This window comes from Marmota monax, unplaced genomic scaffold (genome assembly GCF_021218885.2).
Source record: "Marmota monax isolate L192 unplaced genomic scaffold, Marmota_monax_Labrador192_F-V1.1 WCK01_AAM20220418_F8-fsc00002, whole genome shotgun sequence".
NCBI classification, from domain to species: domain Eukaryota; kingdom Metazoa; phylum Chordata; class Mammalia; order Rodentia; family Sciuridae; genus Marmota; species Marmota monax.
In genome coordinates, this window is record NW_026693571.1 from 19,307,844 (window position 1) to 19,315,766 (window position 7,923).

The 7,923-nt window shown below is 38.7% G+C and overlaps 1 pseudogene; it reads right to left on the bottom strand.

The window, feature by feature from the left end:
- Nucleotides 1-4,590: 4,590 nt before the first annotated feature.
- Nucleotides 4,591-6,968, bottom strand: LOC124102699 (ADP-ribosylation factor-like protein 2-binding protein; annotated as a pseudogene).
- Between the last annotated feature and the right edge of the window lie 955 nt (nucleotides 6,969-7,923).

Here is a 7,923-nt window from a genome sequence, read left to right on the forward strand (position 1 = left end):
GGCATGGGCATGTACTTTCAAAATTCCAAGTGAAAGAGATAATGGAAATGCTTCATCTTGGGGCAGTTTCCCAAAATTTTATTGCTCCAATAGTTGCAAAGTGGGAAGGAATATACAGAAGTTTGAACTATTTGTTCCAGTTTTTAAAGTCTTTGCTCATGGTGAGAGGATTAGTCTGATCTATTGAGAATCCTCAGTTCTTCAACATGTTTTCCCTTCCTCAATTCTCCCATATTAAAAAAATGGAGAACATAACAACAACAACAACAACAAATGGGCAGGGATCAGAGTAAGCAGGCTCAATCCCTTTCTCGGTAATCTCTTTCTGAGTCCTTTTTCTGATTTGGCTTGCTTTATTGTGGTAGAAGTTTGTTCTCTGCCTAGCCTGCTCTTGTTTTACCTGGACAGTTTATTTCTCAGTGACAACCTCCTACCCCTCCTCAAAGTCCAGACTCCTAACTGTTCCTGGCTGCAAAAGAAAAACTTTTTTTCCACTTCTTCTAAGAACTGCCTTTTAAGCCTTTTTTGTTTGTTTGTCATGAAGTTCTGTTCCTAGGAAAATTAACACTGGCAATGTGATGCAGTCTCATCAAAGTAAACCCCACCCTCTAAGATGTGGTCTTATCCTTTGGTTCTCCCAAATACGAATGCTCTGTGGTACACAAGGCAGTGCATGTCCCAAATTTGGCTTATTCAGTCTTTACAAATGCCAAGTGTGGGTCACAAAATACATGACACTGATAGAGGTCAAGCCCAATCTGGCTGCTTTACAGCCACTTGATGTAAACCAACCTGCACAAATGGCCAATTCTTGCTTTGTCTTCCTGCTTTATTTGAGCAACATAAGCTCACACACACATGCGCGCACACACACACACACACACCACTAGCAATAATATCCTGTGTATAACTTTATCTCATTGGAAACTTAATTTGTGGTAGACATAGATTTGGTAAAATATATACCTCGGTTACATTTTAAACAGAACTTCTAATATCTCAGTATGAGGAGTTTAACTATCTACCTTTTAGTAGGTGGAAACTTGTAAGTTTAAGAGTAAGAGAGAAATAAATACTGGGGGATAATGTTGAAAAATTTATATTGTTAAATCATGTGTATATATGAACATGTAACAACAATCCCCACAGTTATGTATAATTATAAGGCACCAATAAAAATATGGAAAATACAATAAAATTCAAACCATTCAGATATTCAGAAGAGAAAGAAACTTGTAAGTTGCAATGCAGCAGTTCTCAAAGGGGACTCTCCTAGAAAGGGTTTGGAATTTGTGAGGTGCTTTTTAGTCACAATGATTGGGTTGCACTACTGGTATTCAGTGATTGGGAGCAAGGCATGTTGGATATGCTGAACTGTGAAAGACAGTCTCATATAACAAAGAACTGCCCTGTCTTTTGCATCACTTTTAAATGTTCCACTGCATATTCATGAGTTGGAAAGCCTGCTTATAATTTTCTAAGCCTGAAATCCAATACCATTTTACATACAAACAAAAGTCTTTTCAGAAGTTTTTATGCTTGGATTTTTTCAGGAATGCAACTACTGGGCAAATTGAGGGAAAACTACATTTTTTTCTCCCTTGTAAACCTCACCCAGAATTGTTTATTATTGTGGAAAATCATGTCACTGACATTCCATACTCTTCATGCATTTAAATTGCTAGTATAACTTACTCTGATAGGTTTGCATTTGTTCTTTCCATGGTGATTTCAAATGTCAAGCAAAAGTAAAGAAAGGCGTCAACAGTATTCATCTGAATATTTCTTTTTGTTTTTTAGTGGCAAATTATTCAGTGTAAGTAGGTACAAGCATTTACCAACATTCCATGTATTCTTGTCTAGTTGTGTTCATACATTTATAACAGTAAAACATGCATTATTTTTAATTAAATTCCTTTTACTGCTTTCTTGGTGAAATGATATATTTGTTGGTTATGCAACCAATGGATTGCATTTCAGATGATGATAAAGTGTTTATTTCAAAGTATTTGTTCTTAAGAAAGTCTGTTCTGACAGGCCTAATGAGTTCTGAATCACTGACTTGAGGTTTTAGCTCAATGGTACAGTGTTAATCTAGCATGCATTAGGACCCTGGGTTCCATGCATAGCATTGCAAAAAAAAAAAAAAAAGTTCTAAATAGTCTAGATATCCATTCTCAGTTTAGGATTACTTCATCACAATATATTTAAAGCATCTTAAGAAATTTGCAATCTAGTTGGGGTGATAAAACAAATACATAGGAATATCAGAGAACAATGAAGTACTCATTGATGCTGACCAATGCTTTCTCCAGATTTTTGTTTCAGAACTATAGGAGATGACTATGCAATATGACCAAAAAAAAAATTCTTGACAACTAAGATTTCTGAACTAAGCCCCCATGGAATTTACAAAGGTAAATTTGGCTCAGACTTCATCATAATGTATAATTGTTATTGCCCAAGAGTGATAATTAGGAATTGTGGTAAGCAATTTTTAAAAAGCTGACTGTAATTATATTACTGTTACAGAGTCAAACTATTTTTTCCCTCTCTACATTTTTTTTCATGGTACAAATTATTTAAAGACCCACATCTGTACAGAAAAACACATAGCTTGTAGCTCATGCTTTATAACCAGAATAGCCAAGTGAAAGTCAATACAGATTATTTTTACTTAAGAAAAAGAAAATACATACATTGGAATTGAAGAACTGTGCTATGCTTTTTTTCTTCGTTTTAGAAATGTGACATATACATGTTTTCTGGTCAGTAATATTTTACCAAACATTGATCCTAAACCATGAAACAGACAAATGACCAATAAAACTTTTCACTAGCTTCTACTCATGCTGAGCTACCCCAGGGGAATGCCATTTTGGCAGAGATTTTTTGTAGGAAAAAGAAATTATAGACTCCTTACCTATCCTAATGGAAAATCAAATAAACTGTTTCATACAAAGTGGATTTTAAGCAAATGTACACAAACACACTTAATATGCTATGAGATCTGGACAGCTTTCAGTCTGTGTCTAGGCCATAATATAGCCTAGCACTAATAACTAAAAAGCACACAACATATAATACTTTTATCTTGAAGTGGCATGTTCATTTTCCATATTTAGTAGAACTAATACCTGAGATAATAAACTTATAAAAAGAAAAGATTTGTTTTGGCTCACATTTTTGCAGATTTCAGCCCATAATCAGTTGTTGCTGTTGCTTTTGGGACCTGTGCTGAGGAACATCATGATGGGCAGCTCATGGCAGAGCAAAACCACTCACCTCATGACTGGGAAGCAAAGAAAGGAAGAGAAATGGACTGAGGTGCCACAATTTTCTTCACAGGGTGCCCACAGTGACTTCAACACCTCCTACTAGACTCCACTTCTTAAAGGTTCCACTGTTTCCCTATAGTATCACCCTAGGGTCAAGCCTTTAGCAAAGGCTTTGGGGGATCATTTAAGTTCTGACTATAGCAAATGGGTAATCATGAAAGTTCCAAGATCATATCTATCAAGTTAGCCTGAGTATCATATAATGTAAATATATATATGTACATGTATATACATATTTTAATAAGGCTTAAAGCTGAGCACAGTGGCACATGTCTGCAATCCCAGCTAATAGAGATTCTGAGGCAGGAGGATGACAAAATCAAGGCCAGCCTTAACAACTTAATGAGACCCAGTCTCCAAATAAAATAAAAAGGCCTGGGGATGTAGCTCAGTGGTAGAGTGCTTGCCTAACGTGTGAGATCCTAGGTTCAATCCCTAGTAACACACACACACACACACACACGATTAAAGAGATTTCTAGAAATAGTAGGACTACATCAAGACCAGCAGAAGACACAGTGATATAAGGACTGTGGTTGTAAGACTAAGAGATAATTTTCAAATTTAGCTTTTAGGTAACAGACATCTCTCTCTTTCAGTTGATTCCTACAGCTAAGAGAAGCTATGATTATAGGAGATTCAGAAATCTTAGGACAAGCATCCACTTTGAGTGAGTGACTCCCTAGATACTCACAACACAAACCCCATTGAGGTTGATAAAATAAAACTCTAACCCAGATGTAAAAGGAGCTGTGAATTTCAAAAGATTCATACAGAGCCAATGGAAAAAAGAGGGATTATGGTGGTGGGTTATTCTACATTGTTGATGCTCTAATGTGTACACTGGGGGAAAGGAACCCAGGTAGAATGCTTGACACGGTTTTCTCCAGAGGAGTCTGCCTCAGAGTCCCTATTTAGGGAGGAGAGGAACACTGGGATTACTTATACAAGAAGGTGTTTCAGGAAAAACAGTTCTAGGGAATCCAGGTCATTTTGGTTCAGGCCTATCAATATTTAACATGAAGGGCTGATGATGTAATTCGGTGACAGAGCACTTGCCTACCATGTGCAAGGCCTTGGGTTCAATCTCCAGCACTACAAAGTTAAAATCAAACCTAATGTGAATGAAGAGTTGTAGAACAGAGTCAGTCTTTTCAAGATGTGTTCTCTCATTAGCTGAAGTCTCTCTGAGCCTACTTGGATCCTAACATTCAAAATGATTCTATTCATTGCTTGGAGGTGGGACTTAGTGTCACAGATAGTTCTGGGAAGCTGGTATAGAAGATGATTTGCACAATGAAATCGCTAGTAAACCACCGCTAAAGCCCAGTCCCCAGTCTTATTTTTCTGCCCTGAAGTCCAGAAACTTTTCTTTAAAAGCCAGAAAATCTACAGATGTGAGCAGCTTGTCAAATATGTCTTCAACTATCTACCTCATCTTTCTGGTGTTGTGATGTTGCTGTGAAAGCCACCATGTTAAATCTGGAAATCCACTCCAGGTTTCCAATGTACTTTTCTACCAAAAATACATATTGATTAAAAATAGGCATGTAGGGGTTGGAGGGTGGGGGATCTGGCCTAGCATACTTGAGCTCCCGGGTTTCTACTCCAAACACCAGATTTAAAAAAAAAAAAATGGGTGGGGCGGGGAGGCATGTAGGTGACTTTATTAAATTCTGTATCTTCAAAATCCTGAGAATACTTGTCCATTAAATTTATTTTTTATAACTAGAATTTGTTTTCCACGACAAGGTCTCCTATATATCTAACCAAATTCTGCATCAGAGGCGGAGGACAGACAGAAGCTCTCTCCCTCGGAAGCTTCTAACGGAGCCTGCCACTTCTACAGAGCGGGCCAGCTGGTGAGGAGACCTTCTACCCTGCCGGTAGCCCCTCCCAGTTGGTTGTGGTCAGCAAGCCCCCATCCTCATGCAGGCAACCAAGGTCGATTGACTGACTTTCAGGCTTGGAGGTGACCTCGCCACGCAGCTGAGTCAGCGAATGTGAGACCTGGCTCAGGCTGAGGCCTCCAGGTGCTGCCCAGCTGCTTTGTGTCAGTGGCTGCAGCCCCTGCCACTACCATCATGGATCCCAACGTTGGTTTCCCTCTCTTTTAAAGTCAATTTTCCTGAGATTTTTGAATAAAAAAAAAGTATTAAAAGTTTATCTGACCCTATAAGTGATTTAAACTTGATCACACTCACACTAATATTTCAAAATCTAAGATCTTGGATTCCTAATTTACAGACTATGAACATTAAATGGGCCAACATCTCATCTGTTTTAGAGTCATGTCTCAGGGCAGACAAAATGACATTGCTCTTACAGGTATCTGCTGATATAAAGAAAAGGAATGAATGAAAAGAATAGCTTACAGAGAAAGACCAGGGCTGGGATACAAAGCATCAGGATTTTCATTCATCCTTTCATTCACAAGTATTTGTGGGCCCTTCTTAGTGCTAGTGTTCAAGCATTTGGACATGTATATTCTTTCTTTCCTACAAAGCAGCACAGATGGGGCGTGGAAGCTGTGGGTATACACCCAGAGTTAAAATATAGGTCTTACTCAACTTTTCAAAAATACAAGTGCCAGCATTTTTTTTTTTTTTGGCTGCCAAGTACATTGACCAAACCACTGGCCAACTCCAGATCCTTCTCTGGGGATGTGGCTTAGACTAGATTAATGAGGATACTTTTTCCTCTGGTGAGATAGGTCATGTGCCCCTATTCACGTTATTTCATCAGGATTATTATAGAAGGAGCTAGCAAGGAGGGCCTTGCTTCGAATACCAGAATTAGAAGTTTATGATACATAGATGCTAGTGGTCCTATTTCTAGGTTTTAAGGAGAATGCTTGTTTGCAGTAGGAGATAATAAAGCTACCAGAGATGGCAGAGATTAGAGAAGAGAGGTTAGATGCTGTTTCCAGGTCTCAGGTTCTAAAAGCTAACAACATTCCTCAGGAGTGTTAGTTGATGAAAGATTCTGGGCAGAGGAAGCTGCCTCCTCAACTCTGCATGACACTTCACCATCTGGAGCTCAAAGCAGCATTGTTCCTGCCCAGGGCTCAGAATGTGTCTTATATAAAAGTTCCTTCAACCTCTGGTCCCAGGTCCTTATCTTCTACCAGCCATGTCCTTAATATACCTCCTGAGAAAAGCAACTACATTCAGGCATAGAGAGTCTTAATCTCTGGGGAGATGTTCCCTCAAAGGAACCAAATCTGTGGAAATGTGACTCTTGCCTACAAAGTAAATAACCTTTCATATCATTAAACAAAACCATTGTTCTTTTTCTAACTATAATTTTTCTGTATGTTTACATAACAAAAACATAAGAGGTTTAATCAGAACAAGGAGTCATTTGTCCCAAATCTGTTTTCATGTTTTTGTGGAAAAAAAAGAAAAGAAAACCAAAACTGTTGGCAGCTTTGCCACTTGACTGAATTTTTTCAGCTCCCACTCTTCTAAACCTGGGTGCTAAGATTCAGTGCAAGCTCAAGCGCAAGCTCAAGGTACCCTGTACCTTCCTTCCTCCTAGTACTCTGTGTGAAAAGCTCTTCACAGTTAATTCCCCACAAATGGGAACTGAGCCCACAGGGATGGCAGTGCAGGTGACTTTCTTTTCCATTTTGATCCAGATATCACCATAGTATTTCTGGGAGGATCATAAATATCTGAGTGGAGTTATTGTGTGAGTAATTAGAAATGTAAGACTGAAACTAGTGAAATGCCAAGGAAAGAAACAGAAATTTAGGAGCAGCTCCAGTGGAGTTAAGAGTTGAATTAATCTGTCATGTGGTAGGTTCAGAATACTGTGACTTCAAGTACAACTGTGGCATGTTCTTGAGGGTAGGGCCAGAAGCCTTCAAAAGGGACCAGGTTAGAGCCTACTGCAGTCAAAATAGCTCTGTTTGATTGTACCTCAAATTCCTTGCCCACCTCTTTACTTCATTGCTAAATAACAGCTGCAATGTCCATCAGCCCCCTTCAACTTGAGTTTTCATTATAGCCCTCTCCTTAGTGACAGTGTTTTTGCCACTTGACTGGATTCCTGAACTGACCTTACTCTTTGTTCTGCTTTTGGTATCAATAGAATAAAGGGACTTTGACTTAATATATGACATGATAAATGACTTGAGACTGTTTAAATTTGTTTCTGTGGTAAAAGTGTTTGGGCATTTTAAAAGAAAGTTCCATAATACCTACAATTAAGATTGGATTGGAAAGTTCCTTAGTTACTTAGTGGGAAGCTTGGCTGCAATTGGAGAGTGTGAATGGTCAGATTGGCTCAGTCTTCCTCCGGTATGGTGGTGTTGTTCAGTAAAAGGCTAGAAGCACACACTAGGGAAGTCTCAGGATTGAGTGTATAGCAGAGGTACCTTGCATGGTTAGGAGAGTCTAGGGTGTCGAACTGTTAGAGATGGCTATATTCAGTATTGTCGTCTGGGATTCTAGCTGTATCAGATACTATTTTGGGCTCACATAATGCCCATTCTATTCTCTCCACTCACCATCTGCATTTGTTCTTTACCTATTATTGTGGCTGGAAACCTAAAAATCCCTTTTCCTAGCCTCTTAAAGTT